A 26,524-nucleotide genomic window follows, 5' to 3' on the forward strand; every position below is an offset into this window, starting at 1 on the left:
TCCACATTTTGATGTGATGTTCTAAAGACGCAAAATAGCCATAACATTTTAAATAGGCTAACTGCACTTAATAAAGGGTAACATCATTTCCAAAATAAATGCTTTTGAATTACGTTGACATGGTTAAAATGTGTGTATATATGTATATATATATATATATATATATATACACACACACACACACACCTTGAAGCACTGACATTATATAGGCCTATATAAAAACAATACAATTATCATATAAACGCCTGTAATCTTTTAAATGTAGGCTAGCTATAGAGTAATAGATTTTAGATTTTTTCTCCATTTAAAAAAAAAAGAAACAAAAAAAGAAATAATGCAAGCCTTTGTGCATTAAACAAGTAGGCTACTCCTAAAATGCGCACATATCTATTTTCTCTCGAATATAATTTTGCATAAACTTCACCTTTGCCAAATACCCTAATTCCGTTGTATTTATTGCAGTTGGAAAACAAATACGAGGATTCAGAGTTATCATCCAAAAGGCCTACAAGGCCAAATGGAAGAAAACTGCTGCAACATAAGCGTTTGTTCAGGGGGCAGACAAATCCTAAAACACGCTATCAAAAATCCACGGTCACCATGATTTTTTTTTATAATTAATTAGGTCACAGGTTTATTTATTTCATGAGTTTTTATTAAAAACAATGTCTGATTCGTGTGACTATTTTGTGAAGTGTAATTAGTTTGTGATCGGATTTTGATGATTTTTATTGTACCGCATACGTTCATATAAAGCCCGTGGTCTAAAATTGTACAAAAGCAAGATTTACCAACGAATGTCACATTATAATCAAAGGCATGTAAAACATTATGAATTCAGTCATTTTTATTATTAGGTAAATCTGATTAGAGATTTTGGTCATCGGACGTCCTGGTACAACAGAGATGCCGTTACGGGACACCATTTAATTTGTTACAGCATTGTAGTGAACATCAGAATATATCATTATTTTATCTCGACTTTATAAACTGAATTACTTGTTATATTTCAATGGTGTGTACACTACAGTCCAATAATTGTAATCCGCAGCCAATCTTTCTGTGTCACGGCCCATGAACAGGCCGGATATCCGCCGACATCCCAGTAGCTTGCAGCGAGGCCACGCAGGCCATCTTGTGCATGATTTCTTCTGTGTGGATGGCGGCACTATATAAAACCATGTAAGGGATTTCCAGTGTCAGCGAAACTTTTAGTATAACGTGAATAAAATACTAATATACAGGACAGCAGTCTGTTAAAAAAAAAAAAAGTTTAGCGTGTCATGTTCAAAACACATTACAGACAAAAAGGCAATTTCAAATTTTATTTCTCCAAGTGTGCAGAGGTGACAGTGAAATGTAAAACGATGCTGTATACACATTTTAACTATTAAAGCAAGGCAGTGTTGGAGGCTAACTCAAAAGCTGTGTGTAAACAGTGTACCTGTGTCTCTCAAGAACTCACTCGCTGTCAGTCAGTTTGGCATGACCAGGGTGGTCTGAGTAGTGGCTGGTTGCACTGATTGTGAGTGGTCAGCTTTGCTTCAGCAGCACGATCAATACTGGAGGCTTCAGCTAGTCTTAACTCCAATATTTACGTGCTGCTACAGTAAGGCGACCAGCAAAGGAGAAAGGCAAAATCAGCCAAACAATTGTCTACGTGGCATTACTTCAGAAAGTCGAGACTAAATCCAGGAGTGATAGCAAACAAGTCAGCTTCAACATGTTGAAGAAGCGCAAAGTGACAGCCAGGTTGTATATTCAGGCTTTACTGCGGCAGCACAGTATGGCCTGCATCTCAGTGTAACCCACAAACCATTCCGTGCTGCTACAGCATCACCAGAACTGCAGTCAAGTCCCTCCACTTCCAACTCTTTTCATCTTCTGTGTTATTTGCAGTCTTCATCCTCCAGGCTTCTAGTCCAAACCACATGTTCACAGATGGCTACAGACTAGTATCTACCACACAAAGTTCAGATAATCAGAATTTTTTTTCTTCAGATTCAAGTCTTCTGTCCACTACTAAAGCAGGCGACGAGGTTCACCACCTGAAACACAGAAGAAAAAAAGAATGCCATTAAATGTTATTCTGACACTCAGCCTGTCAAAGTTGCAGCGTGGGGCAACAAAGTGCACTGTATGGCCAAACGTATGTGGACAACAGAATGTTACGCCATGTATATTGTGGAATGTCTCATTTAAAAACTATGGAAAATTCCCATGCTTTTGCAACAGCCTCCACTCCTTTGGGAAAACTTTCAAAAAATATTGAAACCTGGCTGCAGACATTTGCACCAATTTAGCCACAACGTGAGGCTGGGTGATAAGACCAAACATCATCCCAGTTCAATCCAGGTCAGAGATACAGGCAAGTTAAGTTCTTCCACTCTAAACTTCTCTATGGATCTTGCTTAAATTAATAAATGCACAGGGGCAATGTCATGTTGAAACAAGAAAGGCCCTTATACTCAAGTGTTGCCACACCACTGGAACCATACTGTTTAAAATATCATTGTATGCTCTACCATTAAGATTCCTCTTCATTGGAACCAGTCAGCCTAGGAGCAGGGTTGTCCACATACTTGCCATATAGTGAGTAGTGTAAGTAAGCTCATTTCTTGAGCGCAATAATTTGAGCAGACAAGTTCTCTAATTGAGTAAAACATAAGCCATTGTATTTGCAATAGCAACAGCAGATCTGACATGGTTGACTGAAATGGTTTAGTAGCATAGCTAAGGTTCCAAACAATTCATTTTTCCAAACACTGATATGGTATGACAAATTATTCACATAGATTTGTCAACAAAGCAATGTGGAAACAGGGGAGCAGGGTTGACGGGGAGAAAAATAGCAGTCGGTACTCTGCAGGACTCAAAATATGACATTTTCTAAGGATTCACTGTATCACTCAAAATACTGTGGCATTTTCATGCCCAGTAACATACTTTAGTGCTATTGACAGACAGGTGCTCCAGACACCTGGGCGTAAAGTGAGCATCTTTGTCTGAGCTACAAAGATGGTTGCTTGTCAGAGGGTATGTCAAGTATCTCATTCAGTGGTTGAACACTCTTAGGTTACAAAGCTAATTACTGCTACATTGTCCTCAGCTAAATGTGCACCCAATAGAAAACACTGTACCTAACCTTAAAAAAAAAGAAGACATTTTTATATATATATAAAATTTTAAGAAAAAAAGGTTGACATCCTAGAAAACTGTTTAACCAGTACCAACATATAGTATTTAAAATGCACTTTAACCCCTTTAATAAAGCTAGTATCAACTTATTGGAGAGACTGCATATCCTTAAGTTTACACAATTGTCAAGAGCTAGCTTATGTGTTCAAGTGTCATTTAGCCAATCATTGAAACTCTACCAGCATCAGAGGCGTTGTTCAATAGCTGACCAGACAAATTTAGCCAACTAGGGGAATCAATAAAGTACCATAAAAAGTAGCCCTTCCACTTATACCAAGAATGGTAACTTTTCTAGCAAGATGTTCCAGACTGTCCTTGTAAACCTCAACAATATATTTGAATTTTAAAACAAAATCTCCTTTGACAAAACCTAGTTTGTATGCAAAGGTGCTAAAACAAACTTTGTCCTGATAATCCTGGAGGAGATTGGGTTCAACAAATGTGTTGCCACTAGAGGTCTCAATGGACCTGTAATTATGACCTTGGTCTGACATGGACCTGACAGACGGGACCTAATAACATCTCTAACATACTTCCCTCCCAAAAACACTGACAAGATGTGCTGGCCTTCTCTCTGATTCACAAACACACTCCAGTGCAGCTCAGAAGATGACCGAAAAAATAAATGAAAAAAATCATTAAAATCGACTTGAAAAATGCATATTTATATATATATATTTTTTTTATTTATTTATAAATAAGCATTGGTATTGAATTGGAACTCTGAATCGGCCAATGCTTTCAGGTATCGAATCGGGAAAAGAAACCTCCAGTTATGCTGCCTAAAATTTCCATTAACTTTACCTACCTCATCTTTCTATCTTGAGGCATAATACATGTAATTCCCGGTTATGACTACAGTTGAAATTTGTTGTTAGGTATGCAAGAACAGAGAACACAAGTGCAACAATGTTATCCAGTCAGACACCCCTGACGGTGGCAAGATGTCACCCTCTTGCCATCGTCAGCTGGAGGGTGGGAACACAGTGAGGATAGTTAGTGCAGTGCCTTTTATTTATTTTAATTGTTTTAAATTGGTGTAGGAGCCTGGCTCTTTCAAACATGTAAGATGACATGTATGCCTAAACATAAAGAAATGTCTTAAAATCCATAGTTTACATTAAGTACCAATTTTACAATTATTTCAAAAATCTCAAAAATAAGTTTGCACAAAATTTGCACAGCCTTTGCAAAATTTGTTGCACATAAACATTTGGTTTAGAGTTTACAGCATTGCACAAGGTATCAAAAAGTCAACTAATAATACTCAAAACATTTGATTGGAGTTACACTGTGATTAATTTACAACTTCACATCAGAGGGGTATAATTGTCAGATATGTGGGGAATGACAAAATCACCTTGTATTAGGCCTGGGCTAGTAGGGCCCACATTTCCTGTCAAGATCCACATCACAGAATGCATTCACAACTATTGGAAGCAGTGCCTGATTAAATGATGCGAGCAAAAAAAAAAAAAAACTATTTAAAAAAATCAATTAATAACTAGTTACATAAAAAAAGTGGAAAAACATGGGAAACACACAACTTGGAATCACATACAGAATATTTGCCCAATCATTTTCTTATATTCTTATCTTTTCTATGGCATATGTTAATGCCAGTTTTTTTAGACAGTATGGTATAATCTAAACTACCAGTCATAACAACTATTTTACCTTGCTCATCCTAAAAAAAAATTACATAACAAATGTGCACAAAGGAACCCTCCAGGTAGGCTGTGTATTTTTACTTTTAAGCTGATAATTTCTTTATAAGTCGTTCGCATCAATGATTCTAACCTCTCCCCGTTTTTTCTCCCTCTCCTTTAAGGCAGCATGCCCGGACATGTCACCTTCACTGCTCAGCCTTTTTAACCCATTGCTACACCATTTGCTCCCCATACAATGGGCTCAGAGTCACCTGACCCCAAGGTTGAAGGTCAAGTAACCTCCTACACCCCATTGGGTACAGGGACATGACAACCCATCACCTCCCCAGAAGTGGTCTGGGCCAGCCTTTTTTTGGTCTGGTTACACCATTTTCTGCCTGTATAAGCACAAACTAAAGGAAGATCTACATTGACCAAGCTGTGCAACTGAATGGCAATCACACTTATCTGCACGAAAGGATCCATGCAAATTTGAGTTTCTTATTGTGTCTTTCTATCTTCAGCCACTGGGACATGGGAAATACTCAAAGTTAAATATCTGCAGACACAATGGCCTACTTTGAAAGCACTAACGATTAAAAAATATTACTGATTTATACTAGTTACACAATATATATTTAGTCATCCAAAATACAATTAACGTAAGACACACTGTTTCTTTTCACTGGCATGCAAGCAACACACGCGCAATTAAAAAATCCATCGCTTTAAAAATGTAAGCTAGATAAACGGCAGGTATTAGGCTAGCCAAATCATTGTTGTCCTTGTTTGGCAAGTCAACACATACAGTACAAATATACTATGTTCACTGTGCCACAACTTTATAATCTTTCACCAGCTACTGGTGCAGCATGTACACAGCATGAGATTTTGACAGTAGTAAGCAAATACAAAACCAATTAATATGTGATATCAAAGCAACCAATTGTGATGACAGATCAGAAAAAAAATATATAACAGTTATAAAATTTATAAAAATACTTTAAAAGAGGGTGTGTACGTCTAAAAGCAATCCAGGAGGCATTGAACAGCTTTTATTGTTCACTGTAGATCAAGGATGCTACTTATGAAGAACTGCTTTGTTCCATACACAGTAGTTATGGTATGTGTTAATCCTGGAAAAACCTGTTAATTTGCACAGCCAGCAAAACATGTCCTGCATAGCACAGGCAGAGTGACTGGGATTCCCTGGAAGCTACAGCCATATCTTATCGAATTAATTACAGAAAACTCCAGAAACACGTGAAAACACATACCTGGGATCGACAAGGAAGTAAACCAGGAAACCGTACAACTAGCAGATTTGTGAGAGTGACCGCCGAGTCATTCTTGCACTCCACAGGTATACACCACCCCTCCATTTACTGTCAGGTGTGAGTGTGACAGACAGACTTTTTAGGTACACAATATCTATAATGGATAAAATTATTTGAAACATTGCATTGGAAATTACGTTTTTAAGGCACAACAATCATCTAACATGTAAATTAATGTTGAATAGGACTCATCATGCGGTTTTGAATTAGTGAGACCAGATCTTACAACAGTGCATGCCTTTAAAAGTTTAAGAATAGTTAAAATATATTTGTAACCACTTCCAAAGAAAGCGTGGACCACATTATAAGGTTCCCCCAAGACATACAGCAGTGTCTGTCATCTAAACACACCAGTGTGTCCACAATGTGTCTGGTGAAATATTTAATCTGAACACACAATTGCTGTACCTGCCTCTTACTGTAGAAATGATGCATTTCAACACAGTATTATGCATTCCTCAACAAAATCAATTTCTGATCTCATTATTTACTACTTTATATGAACTATCTCAAGCTTCCTCTTACTGCCATGGAAGACAGAGCAGCAATAAACAGGATGCAGACAACGCAGTACAGTGTGGCGCAATTTCAAAAGTGCGTTCATTTACACTTGACCATTAGTACGGAAAATTAAATAAAATAAAAAAAAGGCATGGCAAGAACCAGACACATTTTTGAAAACTACCACAACTTTTAACATCACTACAACCTTTTTTAAATTACAGTGAATCACTACTTACAGAACAATCAGTAAGGCTGAAATGAGTGTGTATGTTGTATGTACATGCACTCAGAAGCAAGAGGGGGGGAAAGAGGAAGTAAAGCTAAAGTGTGAGTTGAATGGCACACCCATAAACCAATTACATAAACACATAGACTATACCTGGTTTATTTTGTGTGCATAGTCCAACTAAAATTCCTAGAATGAATTCAGATACTAACAATACTTGAGTTCACAGTGTAATACATGTGTTAAACATTACAACCAAAATCTTTTCCTGCTAAAAGTAATTAGGCTTTCCAAGGACCTTTTTTTGTCAAAAACTCAAATTTTGTTACACTGTTGATTACATTTACATGTTGATACAACATTAAAATAAATAAATCAAAAGTGTAATATTGTTCTTGTGTATTTTACAAAATTAAAATTACATGTAAATACAGGCATTATTAATCTTTCCGATGATTTCACTGTTGCTTGCTAAGCTTACAACTGTGTTGGCAGTGACAATTACACACCAGCAGATCAACATGAGTTACAGCAGTAAATCCAAAACTATGTGTGTGCATATATAACTGTCTCAAATGCACCGAATTAGTTTCTTGAAAGTAAACATTAAAAACTGACCAAACGAGAAAAATTGTTGGTCAGATTGTGTGTAAAAATATCTGGTCTCTCTGCACCAAAGCACACTGCCTGTCTGGGGATAGAGGGTAAGGTGTTACCTGCCTACCCAGTTAGGGCCACTAAAATAAAAATACACATAACCAGCCACCAATAATTTAGGATCACTATAAATCTTTCCAATCAAACTGCCCACAAGTTAATACTCTGGGCTAATCTAGCACCCTCGAGTGAAAAAAAAAGGCTGGTGTAGCAGAAATGAAAACACCATGTGTGTGTAATCAGAGGAGGTATACTCCTGCTATGTCAGATCTTACTGCCAGTGCGGTTGCAGGTTATCATATTACTACCTAAAATTTAATTGTCAAGCAGAGAATTCACCAGCACTGTAACAGCTGACATATTCTCTCTGAATATTATGTCCAAGTCCATAAGTACTTCTGTCACAACACAAAACAACAACAAAAGGGAATCTGGGGACACTTTTTGAGTGCAGCTGCAGAAGATCATAAGATTTGAAAATCTACAAAATATTTAACCCTCTAATTGACCACCTAAATTCATCAACGTTCACAACAGATAAGCTTACTTTAGCAGGCCATAAAATACCACTTACTTTACCAGCCACTCATTAGATTACCATGGGGGTTTTTTTGGCTGGTGAGTGAATCAAATCTACCAGCCACATGTATATTTTACCAGCACCATCTACCTGGCTGGTGGATGGTGCTAATTTTGAACTCTTCTTATTGGATTATACACACACACACACCATAACAGCAGTTAAGCACATAACTAATCATTATTTAAAAACAATATTAACCACCAATATAAGCAGCGTTTTTAACATCTACCATTTAGGTGAAACAGGTGTAACGCCTACTACAGTGATGCAGCACCTACTGTATGAAAGCTTGAGATGAATCGTGAACATAAAACATTTGATTTGACGCAAAATAAGCAAAAAAGGCAAAGGTACAAGACTGTGTACACAAACTAGCATAGACTTCAATGGTAGCAGCTAGCTCTAGCCATTCGCGGGTTTGGTTAACATTTCCATGGTAACAGTTTCACCAATCAGAGCCGTCGCTGCTAAGCTTAGGATTGTGGGTAGTGTAGTATTTCTCCATAAGATCGCGAATAAATTTTTATAAAAATAATAAAGTTTTTCTTAAAACAAGGTTGACTTCATATGGACTTCTAGCTTCTACAGGAGCAGAAACCTTTGCTTCACAACCTCGGAGCTCGTGGTCAGTCTACCTCGGATGGTTTAGACATAATGGCTAATAATCAAAATCCCTATGGAGAAAATGAATGGGATTTTTACTTCCGGAACTGTTGAGCGCTATCATTTTGCCTTATTACACGGTCTTGTTGACTGTTATTTCTGTATAACAGACTGTTGCGAAGTATAACACACCGTTGTCATGGACGGAATGCTGATCATAGACTCTCGCTGACCATTTTTAAATCAATAAAATAGTTTTTGAATCAACATTTGTGGTCATAGTGAGCTCATACTGCCGATCAGCGGAAAACAGGGAGAGAGAGAGAGAGAGAGAGAGAAAAAATGTGGAGGAAACTGAGATCGCTAACAGCGCTAATGGCAACTGTGCAAACAGAGCATTAGTTAGCTTCATGCTTAACTCACTCACCAGAGCGACCTGGCTTCCGCCGGAGAGCAATGCTTATCAATGGCAAAGTTAACCGCCTCGACCGGGATGCAATTGTTATCAGCGGGTAACTAATTATATATATATATATATATATATATATATATATATATATATATATATATATATATATATATATATATATATATATATATATATATATATATATATATATATATATATATATATATATATCTCCCCCAATAATGACCAGCTCGCTCCTCAATATCCCTAACATTTTTCTCCATTAATTCAGCCAACAATTTTTAGAATACAGAGCTTCTCTTCCGACCCATAAGTAACGTTAGGCTAACTTTTTAGGTAGCAAACAAAATGTTTTAATGTATTGCAATATTTATATATTTTCAGTGTTACGAACTGGGCGCGACATCTCCCGAAAGAAATCCTGTATTAGTTTTTCTCCATTGTATACACACACAAAAATGGAACTATGCACAGAGTTCTGAAAAAACTGAATCCCATTTATCAACAAGACTTCAGACCATATAAATAGAATGAGATTTATTATATTACTATGCTCCAGACTGCTTAACTCTCAGCACAATTGTTTTCACTCAAAATAGAAAATCTTATTTTAAGTTGCTAGTGCAAATTTTAAGCTCTTTTATTCTACTAAGTTCGTGGCTCTCTGCTGGACGGGGCGGAGAGCTACGTGACACATGCCACTATATGGAGACTGGCGGGTTAAATAGACTGTCCTACAGAGAGTATGGCCGACAACCTCGCTGGTGGATGCAGTGGAGACAAGCTTGGACACGCGCTCCGCCGACACCTGCGGGGTTGTGTCACGAACACGAAAGTGGTTACAGGTGACTGCTTGTTTCCATGTCACAGCGCGCAACATTGTGGCTGCGCAACCGCTACAAGTCCGCCGAAAGTATGTCTGAGCCTCCAGGACGGATGAACTGGTACTCAGTTGCCTGCTTGTCGGTTAACGGTTAATGATCGGTTAACAAGGGTCAGCTATCGGTCAGTAAAAAAACAAAAATCTATAAATTAGCATACCAACCCTAGAACCCTACATAGAAATAAAACCAAGGCCAACTTCTGGAGAAAAAAAACAAGACCCATGAAAACCAGTTCCCATTACTGCAAATTTGAATACTATAAAGTTTGTGCTGAGTGTTGCAGAAAGAGGGAAGAGAAGGGTGGGGGTTCTCTGCAGCCTGGCTACAACACGTGAGCAAGTACAAAAAGAAAAGCACAGTTTCACCAGGAAATGGGGGTGGGAGCCCATTTTGCCAGAGGGGTCTGAGAAGACAGAATGATGAGTCACAGAATGTCATGCTAACAGTTTGAAACAGCACAACAGTGCTGTACAAAGAGAGTTAAGAGGCAAATACCAGAGAATGGAGGCGAGACATAGACCTGTAGCATTTACAGGAGACTAACTGTAGGCACCACAGGAATAAGAAACTGTTCAAATACACCAGTACTAATTTGACAATTGCAAACAGACAGTGTCATCAATACTGTAATTCCTCTTTAGAATATGAGCAAAATATTTATACCTATTTCACCTGTATGAGCACATTAGATACACATTCTAAAACTAGATAGCCAGTGCAGAAGTTTATATATTACTTAAGGTTCTTAATCATACAATTTCACTCTGAAAAAGTGCTACCTCATCCCCTCTAGAGATTAGAGCTGACAAAATTAAAATCTAGTTTTTATGAAACAGAAAAATCAGCAACAGGCAGACAGTACAGCTGATTTTGTAAAACCGATTACAAAAGACTGCTTCCATGAACTCAATTGGATGAAATTAGATTTTAATAATCACTAATGCTGCCTCAACTAAAAGATTAAGTACTGTCTATAACTTATATTGTAGCCTTTTTCTATCTATACAAATCGACTGACACAGAAAGAAAAGTGACTTTTTTTCCCCTACACTTTGCCAGCTGAGGGTTCAGTAATATTTTTTTCTACATGTAAGGTATTAGAGCAATATGACTTTCTATCTTTAAAACAGCTAACAGTTATCTGTCTGAATTCACTCCATGACAGACCAGTAGACAGACTTCAACTTTTAGCATTAAATAAGCAGGCAGGTGTAGGCTACGCAGTGTGTGTCAATATTTCTGAACACACACACAGTATTACAAGTATTAATATCAAAAATGTGAATCCATCCTATAAGACAATTAGATATTGAGCTTTGAATAATTACATTTTCCATGTACACACAACACATCCCAACTTAGGTGTAGTAACCCAAATTGCATTTCTATTTTTACACTGTAGTTCCATTTCTCAAGAAGCAGCATTTTCTTTTTTTTTTTTTTTTTTTTTTTTACATTATGTGTGCATGTCATATTGGAGTTAACACCACCACATGTAAAGAGATAAATGAAACGTGGGTTATACAAGTTGCCCATAAATTTAAATACACCATGTGGTGCACATTAAAAATCAACCAATTTGTTTATTCCTAAAGCAGATAATTACACGCCTGTCACATTTTGAAGTCATCATACTATTCATTGTTTCATACACCAACAAATTAAACTTTTCTTGTCAGTCAGACACATCAGATCTTATAGTACAGTGGTTTCCTCCTCCTCCTCGCTCTATGTGGCTGTGAAAGATCTTTGCCTCATATCACTTTAGCTAATTTCCCTCCAACTAAATGCCCTCAAAAACAAATACACAATATCTAACTATATAAGCTGGGCGGTTTCATGGTGAAATTGCTCTCCCACTTCACCAAAAATGATTATACTAAGGATACAATCTGCAATTTCAGTGAAGAAAGCTATGCATAACACAATGGTATTTAGTTTAATTTCATTCAGCTCATGCATATCTAATTGAAGTGGAAACAACTCTTAACCTTACTGCTGCAGAATATGTATGACAAAATAAAATTCCTGGACAAATGCTATTAGTAAGCACCCTGTCATTTGTGAAGGGGCAAGGAAAAAAAAAAGAAAGAAAAAAAAAGAAAGAAAAAAAAGGCATTGCAGGGAAATGGCCTACTGTCTCATGTTCTCAACGCAGTTAATTCGAATTAAGATTTTTCAGAAATGTAAATATGTAATGTAGATATTTGGACAACGTGGACACGTATTTGGTTAAATAAATGCAACCCTGCAACGTTAAAAGATAGGAAGGCCTCGCATTATGTAACACATTAAACCGATCTCTACTTAGAAGGAAGTAGAAGGGGCGGGTTTAGACGCACAATTATATGGAGCCTCTCTTTTCCTCTCTCATGCTTTATTATTCGAGTAGTCATGTTCATTATAAGAAACATAAGCCAGGATAAAATGTCATACATACAACCTCTCCAGTAATTAATGATTGGATCAGTTTTGTCACTCTTTACTAACCCAATTATACCTCGAAGGGTTTTTTTTTCTCTCCCTTCAATGTAACGTTACTTAATTTAATCAGAGTCCAGGGCACAGAAAGTGGAGCGATGCTACTAAGTGCAAAAAAGCCAAAAGGCAATGACTGAAAACCTTTCTACATCAAACTACGATGATCCCAAAAGAAAGAAGAAAAAAAAAAACACTACAGCGAGCCACGAGCAGCACCGCAACTAACAATACAATTTCCGTTTTATTTTATTTTTTATATTTGACGTTAATTCAACTTTACTGAATCGTTAGTGGTTATGACTGCCATTCGTCTAACGTTTAACAGAGCTATTAAAGTTGAATCATCAGAAGTGGCGACTTATAATTGTTGTCACTTGGCCGAGAGCCACAATGATCATCCAACGTTTACGTTAAGGTAAGATAACATATTCAAATCTATTAACAGATACAAATATGAAGCAAGCAATTAACGTTGATTAAGACTTGGTAAATGATTTGGTAACGTTACTGGTCATCGGAGTTACGTTAATACAGGAGATACCGTTAAGACGGCAAACACACGTTAAGAACCACTTTACGACACAGACAGGAAAATAAAACAAACTCCCGTCTTTATTATTAACGGCATGACTGGGTGTAAGCTCATACAGCAATATAATGACAAACTTACCAGGTGTTTTCTTTCTAACCACCCACAAACCGCTTGCAACAACACATGCAATCTACCAGCTTGCACCTTAGTTAACAAGCTTGGTAAAATCAGACGAGGTCTCTCGTTTTGATTTTTTTCCCCCTCCTAAGCCAGTGAATGTGCCGTGTGCATTTGTTGACACTGCCGACTGTGCCTCTCCTCTGCTCGAGCCTGGCTGCTTTTGCACCTCCCGCTCAAAACTAGGATCCAATGCGAAAAAAACAGTCCATTATAGTTCAACTTTGATTTATAAGCCCTAAGTTAAGGGTCTTCTACATGCCAAATAATTTCCCATTTTTCGGTTTTTAATCATATATATCCCTCTCATCTCCTGGGTAAAACGGACCGCTGTATGAGCGCATATTTCTTTTCTACCGTCACAGCGCAGCAAAGTCAGACTTCCCTCTATATGAGCTAGCAGGCTAAGCTAACAGGCTAGCTGCTAGGAGTAGTACAAGCAAGCAAAGCTGGCCAAATGGCTAACGTCTCCCCGCCACGGTCTGTCTCTCCCCTTTTCACGTATTCCTCCCCTTCAGTCCGTTTATATTTTCCGATTAAAATCAATTTAAATACTTAGTGGCGTCAAGTACCTGTGTTTCCATTGATTCTTGCGATTCCCCTCTCTAAAAGCGCAGTTTAATTTTGAGCGCTTGGTTTCTCCCCCGTCTCAGCGACAGCTTTCTATATTCGCAGCATCCTCTCTCCGCAGCTGCTGAGGCAGTCGCTGCTCACTCGAAAATGGCGCCGAAAGATACACTCCTCATTCAAATTCGATAGAGCCTCCCATTCTCCCTATTGGCTGAATGCGGAGTGGAGTCCGCACAGCTGATTGGACGCTGAAAATGCACTCTCGAATGATCTCGCAGCCCACGCAGCGTTCAACAGAGAGAGACAAATTAACTCTTTCGGTCCCTCAACGACTTATACAGCACTCAGCAGAGCTAAAACCTTTATGTTCAAACTTGTTCAAACCAGATTTTTTTTTTATATGAAATGAATGCTACACTCCTTAATAACGATTATGCACTATTAAAAACACAATGCAGCCTTTATACGTCACACAATGTACCACAAAAATTTAGTGTTACAACAGGAGATTGAGGGAATGTGCAATAAAGTCAATACTAATAGCATTATTAAGTACCATAGACACCCTATATGCATAGCCCAAAATAAATATTGTATACATTTCAAAAAATAGTATAGTTGCATGAGATTACTTTTCTTATTATACCAAACATTACCATGTTGATTATTACCAAATGACTAAAACTTTTAGTGGAAGCTCCACAGCTTTGTAAGTAAGCATAATAAATGCCCATGGTGCCAACTGAACAGCAAATTCAAAAGCTCACTCCATAGTTATCCACAACAAAACAGCAATGACTGAGAGATGCAGTTGGCCTAACACTTTTTGGTACAGCATATCATATAGAGTTAAGCCTACATGTAAAAGCACTTGTCAGTTGGGTGTATAAGAATGCTGAATATGTTGCAAAACTTCTCTTACCATCCTTCATATAAGCGGCATGAATTTCTATTCAAATTGTGTTCCTTATTCATAGAATGGGTCCTTATCTGCAGCTAGCACACAAGTGCTTGTCTTGGAGTGACATGCCTATCAAAAACAACCAAGATGGCCTAATAAAACATATGATTGCAGCCATAGATGACAGGAATATAACATCTGGTATATGTGTATTATTAGGTCAAGAAGTAAAGGAATCTGTGAGATTACTCCTAAGGCCAAGGAGATGCAATCCAAAATCATAAAGGATGTGAAAAAGCAGGAATAAAAAGCAATAAAAGCCTTAACTTCTGAGGTAAAGGGCCTGCTAAACTGTAAAGGCTCAGTCAGCAGTTATGTTCTCTTCCATGCTCTTCTCGATCATAATGTGGGGTTGGGTTTAAAAGACTGTCTATTTTCCACAGTTTGAAAGAGGACATTGCTTTCTTATCTTAAATTGCTGTGACATCATATTGCCCTCTCTAATTTGAAGTTTCCTTCTTCCCCATTTTTTAAAACTTTTGATCTTTCAAATGGACATGGATATCATGTTAAAAAAACAAAAACAAATTCCATGAGTATATTATAGGCATAACAACTTCTTAACTTAAGACAACACCACATGAGTACACACACCACTGCAGTGTGCAAGCAACGGCCAAAGCAGGGACGGTTGGGTACTGCCACAATAACCCTGCTGTTATCATATCTAGTGTAGCATAGTGTACCTTGGGCAATATAAACAGAGACAGCCATTTCATCCCAATGCACACATAATAACAATACATAACATTCACCTGCTATGTCAGTAGTTGGCTCCACCAGGGTGCATTGGAAAAAGAATCAGCTGCAACCTTCTATTAGTTTTATGGTGTGCTTAAGTGAATAAAGGGTCAATCTTTTGAACACAACTTTAACTAAGTTCATATTTCTACTAACCTTTTTGAAAATGTTTACACAATCACAAATGTAATTTTTTTTTTTTTTTTTAAATTGTCCTCATCAAGAAGCATCTCATTTCTGTGCATTGCTATGTGTGGTAGTAAAAAAAAAACATAGTGTTTTCTTACTTTAGAGTACAAAAGCAGACTAGGAGAGAGAGGGCGCCCATTGTGCATGCATTCTGGTGTAGTGTGGACAATGGGGCGGAGAGGAAAAAAACACACTTGTTTACAGATAAACTGGTTTGGACAGGAAGCCAGTAAGGAGGAGCTCTGTGTTGTTAAACAGGCATGTGGAGAGGCAGGGATGAGCCAGCAAAAACACCACCGTGACCATAGGGGAGATCATGATGTAGTACTAAAAGACATCATGCACACACACACGCACGCACGCACGCACGCACACACGCACGCACGCACGCACACACGCACGCATGCATTCAAATCTTCAAATGCACATATGCAGTACTTACATCTTTGCAGATTAGTATACTGTTGAAAACCTCTGGTTTTGTCAAACTTTTAAAAAGAGTACACAGTAACCACTATAGCCAAAATCCTACTGTAACATGAACAGAAATTGTGGTTTGTTTAGTTTCATTATGAGAAAAATTAACAAGATAAACAGGCGCTCATGGGTCCTTATTAGCAGTGCCAAACAGTAGCCAAGCTGAGCTCTGGTGAATACTATACAGTTCATCCTGCATTGTGTCACCGTCACATGAGCACACACTGCCTTCCATTAGGCAGGAGATCCTTATGATTCACGAAAACACAAGTCACATGTCACTACACAAATGAACCATGCTACTTACTGCTCTGTTATCCACAGCAGCTTTTCTGCAGGCCCAAATGAAATCACATTATAATGCATCTCTTCATTAGTAGTAAGGAGTGGGGCTATCCCTTGTCTTATGGTAGACGGGCTGAACAAGAGCCACAGTGTCATGTATCGTGGTGTTTGGCCACAGCAGGCTAACCCGGCTGCAAAGTTGCCATGCTGGGGCAGTTTTTATTCAATGTAATTTGATTTCATGTTAGATGACTTGCGTGCATGGTTGGCTGTTACACTCAGCTGCTTCTCATTCAAGGAGGAGTTTTACGGATTTTTTTTTCTCTCTCTTTCTTCCCTCATGTGACTCAAAAGATGGCATTTCACACCACCACCAGACATGGGACTGCATCACATCAAATGATAGGGAAATAGACGTAGAAAAAGCTCAGCTCACAACACGCTTCGAGAGTTCCAAAGCAAATCCTTCTAGTTTACTGAAGTGAAAAATATCAATAAAAAAAGAATGAATGACACCTTGAAAACAGGTTGATTAAGATCAGAGGTGACATCAAACCAGGGATAAGCACCCATGTATCACAGAAGACTATCAGTTAGCATCTTTAATGTCAACGTAAGGCACAAGCAGGTGACTTCAGATGACTCTTGTTAAAAGTGTGCTATACAGTAAAATTACCTTCTATCATGGGAGCATTAGGTGTTGGCTGATTTGAGAAAATGCATAGCTCTCCATGGTGCATTGCTGCCTATCCCTGAATCAAATTAGGCATTTCAAATGAATAGAGTGTGAAACTCCTCCTACTTTTCTCACTGTAGAGGTGAATTTAAAAGATTGTCATCATTTTAAATAGTTAGTTCCATTCACTCTTTCAATCAAAACTATCAGAGACTAAATTGTGTTCTTGTGCTAAGAAAAAAGTCCCCTTATTCTTCATAGTAAATATCAACCTGTGTAAATGGAGCTAATATTTGGGGATATTTTGCAGTGTATACCAGAAGACAACTCCCTCTGAAAGTAATACATGAATATAACAGCACGGCAGTCAAAATGAGCAGCACCCTGAAACAAAGTTTAAGAGACTATAGGCTAACTATATTAACATGGCCTAGTCCCTCGTCTTGGTCCTTAGCGAACACAATGAGCCCCACTGAGAACTCCATACTAGAGAGAGACTCTCCATTGATGTCTCCCCGGTTCCCCTCCCCCTCTCTCTATGAGACATCTGTAGCAGCTGCCCCCTTGTGCTCCTGTCAGCAGGGCAGAGTGTGTGTGTTTGCGTGTGTGTATGCACTGGTTGAGGTGGGGTTGGCAGGGGAGGTTAGTGTGGGGCGTGTTATAACACCTCCCCCTTTGGAGGGATCCGGCCCGCACACTTGTGGGACATCACATTTATCAATGGCTAATAGTCACTAGCAGGTCACCCTGTAAACACAACAGAGACCTCTGACCTCTTTTAAGTACAAAGGCTGGGAGGTGGTCACGTTAGCCCCTGAGCGCTATAAAAAGTGCACACACAACTTTTTTTTACATCTTAATTGGCCGTGAGAAAATATGATAAAATATTGTTTCTCATGAAATAAAATTGTCGTAGATAGATAGATAGATAGTAAAAGCATAAAACAGACTTTCCTAGTCAGAGTCCTGCTAAACGCTATCACATGCTTGGCCAGCAAGTTCATATTATAGCACAAGAAGCCTTTTTTATAGTCGGTCTTACAGACATTCTCACACATAGCAATCAAATTAAGTGAGTATATTTCATAGAGTAGTCTAAAATTACATTACGAGCATAGGGGAGAATTAAGGGGAAAAACTTGGCTAGCTGCATTGGTAACATGGACAGAGGGGGGTAAAACGTGTTTAGTAGCGGAAACAGAAGGCAAGCTGAGGAAAAAAAAGAAAAAAGAAAAGCTCCACTAAGAAATTCTTTGGTTTGAAACTTCTGATGAAGTTTTGCAAAAAAATCAGGAAAGACTTCCCTGTAGAAACTGAAAAGCTGTGTAGTCTGTTGACACAGAACTGTCCCTGACAAGATCCTCAAGAGCAGCTTGATTTCTCCCCATATTGTGTTTCTAACTCTGTTATACAGTTAACACCATCTATGAGGATTTATTTTCTCATATGTATTAACTACTGCATTTTCCAGACTAAAAAAACATATGATCCTGTGTACAAAGCAATCAAATTTGACCAATAACCTCAGACACACGTATCACTGCATCGAGAGCCAGACATCCAGTGTCCTGTTTGGGGTGTTTCAAACTGATGAGAGACGTCCATTAAAAAAAAATATATTATCGTTATTATTGGGACAGGTTTAAATCACCCAACAAAACATTATTTATGTTGCTTCCTGGTCTAGTAGTAAAAATGTTTTATTATCTTGATGATTGTCCACACCTCTCGGAATTTTTTTCTTTCTGTATTGAGGCAGACTGCTGAGAGGGATTACAGAGAAGGCTAAACACAAGCAAGACCTAATCCTAGGCATGCAGGGTTAGAGAAAGGCCTCAAAGAATCAGTTTTGGAAGCCTGATATTAACTGCGATATTTTTTGCCGGAAGCTGGTGATTGCGGATATTTTGTGTATACATTCTTTATCTCAAAATTTGATGATGATTGTGCAATTAAAAAAACCCAAAATGAACAGCAGCTTCACCACAGGATTATGTCTCTCAACTGAGACCTGGATGGAAATAATCTAAATAAATAAAGTGTGCAATTTAATGAAAATACTGAATTAAAAAAGTAGGTGACAATCAGAGACTAATAGGTGTACCCCATACAAGAAATACATCAACAAGTCTCAGAAGACTGTTCAGTATCTGCAACTACAAAAAAACTATTTGCAAATTAATTTACCGCAGTAGCATATCATTCTAACATTATGTGAGCTCTAGTGACATTTAAAAGGCTAAAGGAGACCCAATGACAACAGAAACCCACTACAATAGACTGTCCTACTGTCCTTTTTTTTTTTTTTTAAGATTATTTTTTGGGCATGTTAGGCCTTTATTTAGATAGGACAGCTTAGACTTGAAAGGGGAGACAGAAGGGGAATGACAGGTTGGAGTTGAACCTGCGGCTGCTACATCGAGGAGTAAACCTCTATATATGGGCGCCCGCTCTACCAGGTGAGCTAACCAGGCACCCTCCTACTGTCCTTTTAATGGACTTTTTTTTTTCTTACAGGATTATGTCAATTCCTTCTTATTTCTCATTTTATCTCTTACATTTAGCACAATCTAGACTCTGAGTTTAGGTCACGGCACGCAATAATATTTTCTAGTCCAGAAAACATTCAAAAACCACTAAAGCCTACAGTAAATTTCCTAAATTGCATTCATGAGTGTTGTACAGCATGCCTGTGCTCATACTGTACGAATATCAGCAAGATAACGTTTAGTATTAGTGTTTGTTTTCAGTCTTGCCCAAAGTCTGTGACCAGGAACATAAAGTAAGTGACACGTTTTGCACTCTAGATTTAAATCTCTGGACCACATTTTAATACACATTTGACACCTTGGACAGACTGCAAAGTGATTGCTAGACGGTGAAGTGGAAAATAAACCACATACAATACATAGCCCTCTAATTTATTTTCCATTCATAGACATATGTACTCATCTGGTGTCAACTCATTACGGTAGCTAATCTAAGTCTCCATTGTCAGTATTGTTAACCGAGAACACTTTGTAGGCTATGTGTTAGATTTATAGACATATATTAGTCATCTATCACAATCAACCCAATATAGCTGACATTTAGGTGATGCTAAAAACTGAAATGTTTCTTCACAATGGACTGTATTTCTATGGCAAATATCACCCTGTTGTGAAGTCACTGCACAGTAGGTACTGTATTATATTATAAATTGTCTTATACTGAAATAAATTAGATGACTGTGTTATTCTCAAGTGCTTAAAGCTAATCAAAGCCTAATATTCATTAAAACCAATATTTATATTAAAGGGATAGACTCCTGGCTGCTTGTCTTAAGTACACCACTTGTATTTAATGATCTTATGCTCTCTTAAAAAACAGAGTCCAGAGCAGAAAGTGTCTCCATTGTTATAGTGTAGTATGGCTGATGATTGAATTTGGCAAAGCTATATCAGAGCAGGTATCACTGATACTAACACCAATAAATTACATTTAGACAATTAAGGAGATTACTGTCTACAGTCTTACATGTATTATTATTTGACAGTCTAATATACTACTACTGCTGCTGCAACTAATAATTATACAGCAGTAAGTCAGCCTGTCACCATGCAGCTGGCATTTGATTGCAATATTTCCTAACAAAGATTCACCGCAGCTGACCTTAAGGCTCTTTCTGAACAGGATCTATCACTGAAAATAAGTTTCTCTTTTGTTGCAGCTTTGTAGGCTCTTTCTCATGTTTAACTCTTATGTGTTTGAACAAATATGTAGTGCTGAAGCCGAACGTCTACCTGTGCATTTTAAAGTTGACCGAATTTGTGTTAACAGTTAAGATATTAGACCCAATTTGCAGTTTTTTCACTGTTGTAGGTGCAGAGGCAGGAGGACTGGGGACAGATGACAGATAATCTCTTCTTTGACAGTTGGTGGCTACAATGGTGCTGTATGGTTGCAATTTAGCAATAAATGGAAGAAAAAAGCTCTACCATAACTACGGTATTATCAATTATTTTACGAAAATATGCAGGTGTTGCAGTATCAATACTTTGTTATAACTGTTCATCACTAGTTTCTAATGTAGAAACCCATGCATTAAAGGGTTTTTGGGGGAGTTTTTCCCTATCCGAATCAAAGGTCAAATTATAGATGGTGTGGTATGCTGTAGGCTACAGATTTAAAAATCCCTTTTGCAAATTTGTGATTTGTGATAAAACATTTATAGAGTTGCCTAGGCTGTTGCTGAGAAATTTTGTGCATGTATGAAAATTAAACAGCAACCTCCTAAGTGTTCCTCAGCCAAGTATTTTTAGCACTGAAACTGGAAGCATGCTATTGACAGATTTCAGTTGACACTCAGAGGTTATATCAAATTAGCCAATACTGTAGGTTTACTGACCATGCCTGCTATGTAATGACACAGTCAGAAAGAGTGTTTAAGGCACACCTAACAGCATATTGGCTAAATAAGAGTGTAAACACCTTCTGGAAATGTTTGATGAACTCTAAAAGTCCAGACTTCAAGCTTCCAAAGACAAAACTCATCTACTCATTGTCCTGTTTCTGGACTACAAATTGAAAATCCCTGCGGAAGTCCCTCCCTCCACAGGCCACTGTTGTACCGCGATGATGTAACCACTTTCCAAATATAGCGTGTTGCTGATGGCTAAGAGGCTCCCCGATTGGCCGAGGGCGCTGTCAGTCGCGTGACGTCACCCGCGACCGTGTTATTATTGTAAACAGCCCGCCTGCTCTCCACCGACGCTCTGTGCCGAGCCGACTACTCCATCCAGTCCTTTGTTCATGCAGCGAAAACACCGACGCGACAAAGCACAGTGATCGTCCGTACAAACTGCGGATTAAACCTCAAAGCAAAGTTAGAAACATCACCCAAAATAATGACACCATATCTGTTTCATAAAATGATCGCATGCTACTCATGTTGGGGACATGTTTGTCGATGACCAGGATCTTCATGCAACCGGCGACGGCTCAAGGCTGCTGCATGAATAACAATAATAAACTGGTAGCCTGTCAATGCACAACACATTTATGTCTGCTCGGATAAAGGTTGTTCACATTTAGGCTATACCTCATAAAACTGACCCCCTCATTAGATGAACTAACCTACAAACACCGTCTTTTAGATTGACAGCCTCGTTGTCAATGGCTCCTAAATGTCATATTGTTGAAAAAGAGTAGCCTACATAGCCTACTTGTCATTTTGAAATCAGCATGCACCTCGACTGCCCCTACAATGAATATAAAGGCCTAAAACTTATATTCTACCTCGTCAATTCGACAGCTTTACATTAAAGGGACTTTACTTTGTGCCCCGTGTCGCAGAGAATCGACCAAAACGACTTTATTTTTTGTAGTGACTGACACTGTAGCCTACGGCAAACTCAACTAGTCGAGAGGTCACACAGCAAAAGTTGAAATTACTCCACTGAATGTTTAATGGCACTTACTCGACAGCCTGGATTTCTTTCGGAGTGATCGACTGCATCTTTGTCGCTGCCAGCCGGCCACTGGTGACACCCTCACATCGACATTTCCATCCAGGCAAGTTGACAACCAGCTTCCATTCTTCCGACTAAGTGCAGTTTCAGCAAAGCTTCAAGGAAGTTGTTTCTTTTGTTCCAGTATTTTTGGTTGCGTCAATGTTGCGAAAAGGGGGAGGCGGAGCGGTGGATACATAGAGCGACCGAGAGAGAGAAAGAAAAAAAAAAAAAACATCTGAGCGCACCATAGCCTAGTTCGCACGCCTGGCCATTAACGCACAGAAAACCCCTCATCCAAATCCGCGATAAACTCGTCTCATCAGCTCAGCTCACGTGTCTGGGACGACCAGCATCCCTTCAAAGTGAAATAGACAGTAGGCTAGGCTAGACGGTGCCCAGGTTTGATAGGCTATCCAAGATCAGGCTACTACAGGTCGGTGCGCCCTGTGCGCGCGTAGAGGAACATATACAAAGCCCGGCTCGATAACTTGGATTTCTTTACACAACTACGGATTCCGAATCGTACATAGCCTAATTCCTTGCCTGCTTTCAATGGCGCGTATAGGCTTTCTGTCTGTGACTTCGCCGAGCCAGAGCCTTCAGAACGAGAGCGCATGCAGCCTTCACGCCTTTCGATTTAAAACTAGTTCCCGGACAGTGCAGGGCGGTAACGAGATGCGCAGTAACGCGTTACTACCAGCAAGGAGCAGGACTGTAGAGATTTACGATTTTCCTCCATTTCAAAACTCTTTGCACACAAATTCCCCTTTCATTCAGCATAAAAACCCGGACTGAAGTTGAGTTATTATATCACCCATCCATTCCTTTTCTTGACAGGTTCCTCGCTCTTTGTCACACAATTTATGTGGCAAAAAAAGTTGATTTTCTCTTGGTGGAAGCAGGTTTTATCAAACACAAAATGTGAGAAGACAATTTGGACAGTAACAGGTCAGGCAAATGGATTTCCTGTTTTCTCGCGGCAAAGACAGGACCGTAAAGCAACGCAACAAGTAGGCTAGTAACGAGGCTTTTGCCCTCATGTTGTAGAAAACTGAAGCATAAACAGACTCTTTGATGTAACGAGCCCGTCACTGTTCTTGGAACCGAGGGGAGGGAGAGCTGAGACTGCTTACTATGCAGAAATAGGATCATGTTGGTTCATCGGATAAAAAGGTGAGCTCCCTGTTTCCGCGCCGCTGTTACAGTAGCGTTGCGTCAGGAAGTTGTTGGTGTCAGTGAAGTCACCATCAAGACGCCCTTCTCTCATTCCAGCCTGACGACTATAGCAGCATATGCTGAACACTGACCGCGTGGATCATTTCTATATCAAATAGAAAGCAGATTGGTGCCTTCAGCTCCTAAATGTCTTTGAACATATGTTGACCTCACGCTATAGGCTGTGACAAAATGTTTGCTATAGAAAAACAAAGCTGCATATTTCAGTGAGTATTTCAAAGGTTGCAGATGAAATTTAAAAAGACAACCACGAGGAAAAGAAATGCACCTAATGAGTGTGAAAGTGTGACCAAAAATGAACAAGAGGCTATATGTAAAAGGAGTTCCTCAGAGCTATTGCTGCACCTATACTGTAGGCCTGTAGTCTCAGGCGACCTGCATGATGTTTATATCCGGGCTTTACCTTTAATAGTTAACAGTAACATAAAAAGCAAGGCCTTTTGGAGGATAATTGTGGATTCTGCAAAAGCAATTCCACAATAAGCTCATAACCTCACAGGCTGAAAGAAAGCATGATTAAGCGTGGCTTGGAGCAATAACACTACACCAGTCTGCATGCGTAAAATACACTACACACGTCTGGGTTGTTCTGATTTGTCAGTGTAAAAGTCTGATGAGAAATATTTTGTGGTTTTGGATTTGATTTTAATAGAGATCCTATTTGTGGGATGAAAAATATAACTTTTGTAGAGTTGGCACAACTGTCTAACTTTGTGTGTCATCCCTTTTTTCAAAGTATACAAAGGGAAGGGGTTCAAGCAGCCATCTACGCTGCATCTGCATGAGCCTGCCTGGCCTATGCCTTTAGTAAGAGAGTAAAAGGTGATGCTTGTTATCGGAAGCATCAATTCAAAAGGTTATTATTTTTATCAGTAACCTAATGAGGAGCCCATTTTCAACGTCCTTATTGTCCAACAGGCACGGCGCCACCACATCTTAAATGAAAAGGTAAGTATGTTTTAACCTCAAGTTGAAAACAATCTTACGCACGTTTAGAAAAAGCTTTGATGCTTCTTTCATACTTTCTCCTATAACAGCAGGTGCACACCAGCCATCGTACGCTTTATATGCGCCACAGGTCATCTATAAGGACTGGGCAACAAATGACTTTATTGTTTGTGATACAATAAAACAAAACATACAAGGCAAAATAGAGAAGAAGAATAAAATAAAAATATGAAAGTCATATTTGCCCATTTCACACGCACCAAATATTGTTCTTGTGGTTTTAGACTTAACGAGTGTTTACAAAACTCGTTTGCAGTCTTTTATGAGACATCTATTCCGAAATTGCAATGAAATAGCCTACATGCAGTCTTACATGGTGCATGTGGGCACTTTGAAACTTAAGTTGATTATTGGATGAAATATCCGGTTTGTGGATGACTAATTATAGAAAACGCACGGAATTACTCTTTTTCTTTCTTTGAGAGAACATTTTTACTGGAAATTGGACTTTGGATGATCATCAATTAAATGATCACCGTTCGATATCTCAAGTCTATGGTAAAACTACAAATATTAAACTGCCATGAGCAGATTTGTATGAACATATTCTATTATTTGACAGAACTAGTGCGCCCTTTGAAATAAACGAAATAGCCTAAAATTAAAAAAATGAAGCTGAAAAACCAGACTGACAAGTCCTAACGTATACATTAGACAACCGTATTTTCTGTTAATTACTCATATTGACTGTGAGTACTGTAGCTGATAACCTACCTTTAGGTTCCTGTGTTCTGTGCGCATATTAAAGTGATCAACTGACAGAGCCGAAGAAAAGTAATTGTTATACGACGCTTGCTCTCTCTCTCTCTCTCTCTCTCTCTCTCTCTCTCTCTCTCTCTCTCTCTCTCTCTCTCGCTCTGTTTTTGGGAGTGTCACGCTCACAGTTATGCAGCAGTATTTGAATATTTGCCCGATGTGTGGGCTGATGCACAGTCAGAATGCAAAGAAGAAACAGTAAACAGGCACAATAATCTGATGGGCTGTGGTTCCTCTTAAAGGTCATCGATGAAGAACAAGACCAGAGCGCCAAAATTGTTGATTTTATATTTTCTACCTTTAAATCTGTCCACCAACCATTTTAAACAAACTCACAAATTGCTCAAAAAACGTTGTGTTCTTCCTCTCTCTCTGTCTATGTGCTTTAACATTCAACTGCTGACTTTTTGAAAATATAAGACAGATGTGCGTAAAAGACACCTTTAAAACTTTTTTTGTTTAACTTTGTTGCACATGCACCAAGGCTGACCTCTCCTCTCTCAAAGTCTGCGCTTTGAAGCAGCTGCTTATAAAAAAAAATGTTCTTGACTCAACTTTGTAATCGATTATCTATCTGAAGCATTTTCAACGTGACAAAGAGCATATGAGCGCATGCAATTGCGCAAGAGTGGCCCAGTTAAAAAACATCACATCTTTTGTTCAGTTTATTAGATATTTAGAATATGAGGAGTAACTGAAAGGTGATATTGTGTGGGAGGACTCTATATGACTCAAAACGAAGGAGTCAGTAGCCTAGTTTGTTTTTGTGGTGTGTGGCACATTGATAGGCCTACTAATCATCTCTGCTTCTCAACATTTATGCAACTGTTTAGACTGTAAAGAGGTTTTTAAAGTCATTAGTTATGTTGGAA

The 26,524-nt window shown here is 38.6% G+C and overlaps 1 long non-coding RNA gene across 2 annotated transcripts; it reads right to left on the bottom strand.

Annotated features, from left to right (window-relative positions):
• Positions 1-1,311: 1,311 nt before the first annotated feature.
• LOC144525426 (uncharacterized) lies at positions 1,312-23,300 on the bottom strand. Of its 2 annotated transcripts, none has more exons than XR_013502684.1 (2): positions 22,620-23,300; positions 1,312-2,048 (listed from the first exon to the last, which is right to left on the bottom strand). It is a non-coding gene; the product is annotated as an uncharacterized LOC144525426 (long non-coding RNA). The 2 variants fall into 2 exon arrangements; XR_013502685.1 differs by lacking the exon at positions 22,620-23,300 and adding an exon at positions 13,834-14,286.
• Positions 23,301-26,524: the final 3,224 nt, after the last annotated feature.

This window comes from Sander vitreus, chromosome 11, assembly GCF_031162955.1.
Source record: "Sander vitreus isolate 19-12246 chromosome 11, sanVit1, whole genome shotgun sequence".
NCBI lineage: Eukaryota > Metazoa > Chordata > Actinopteri > Perciformes > Percidae > Sander > Sander vitreus.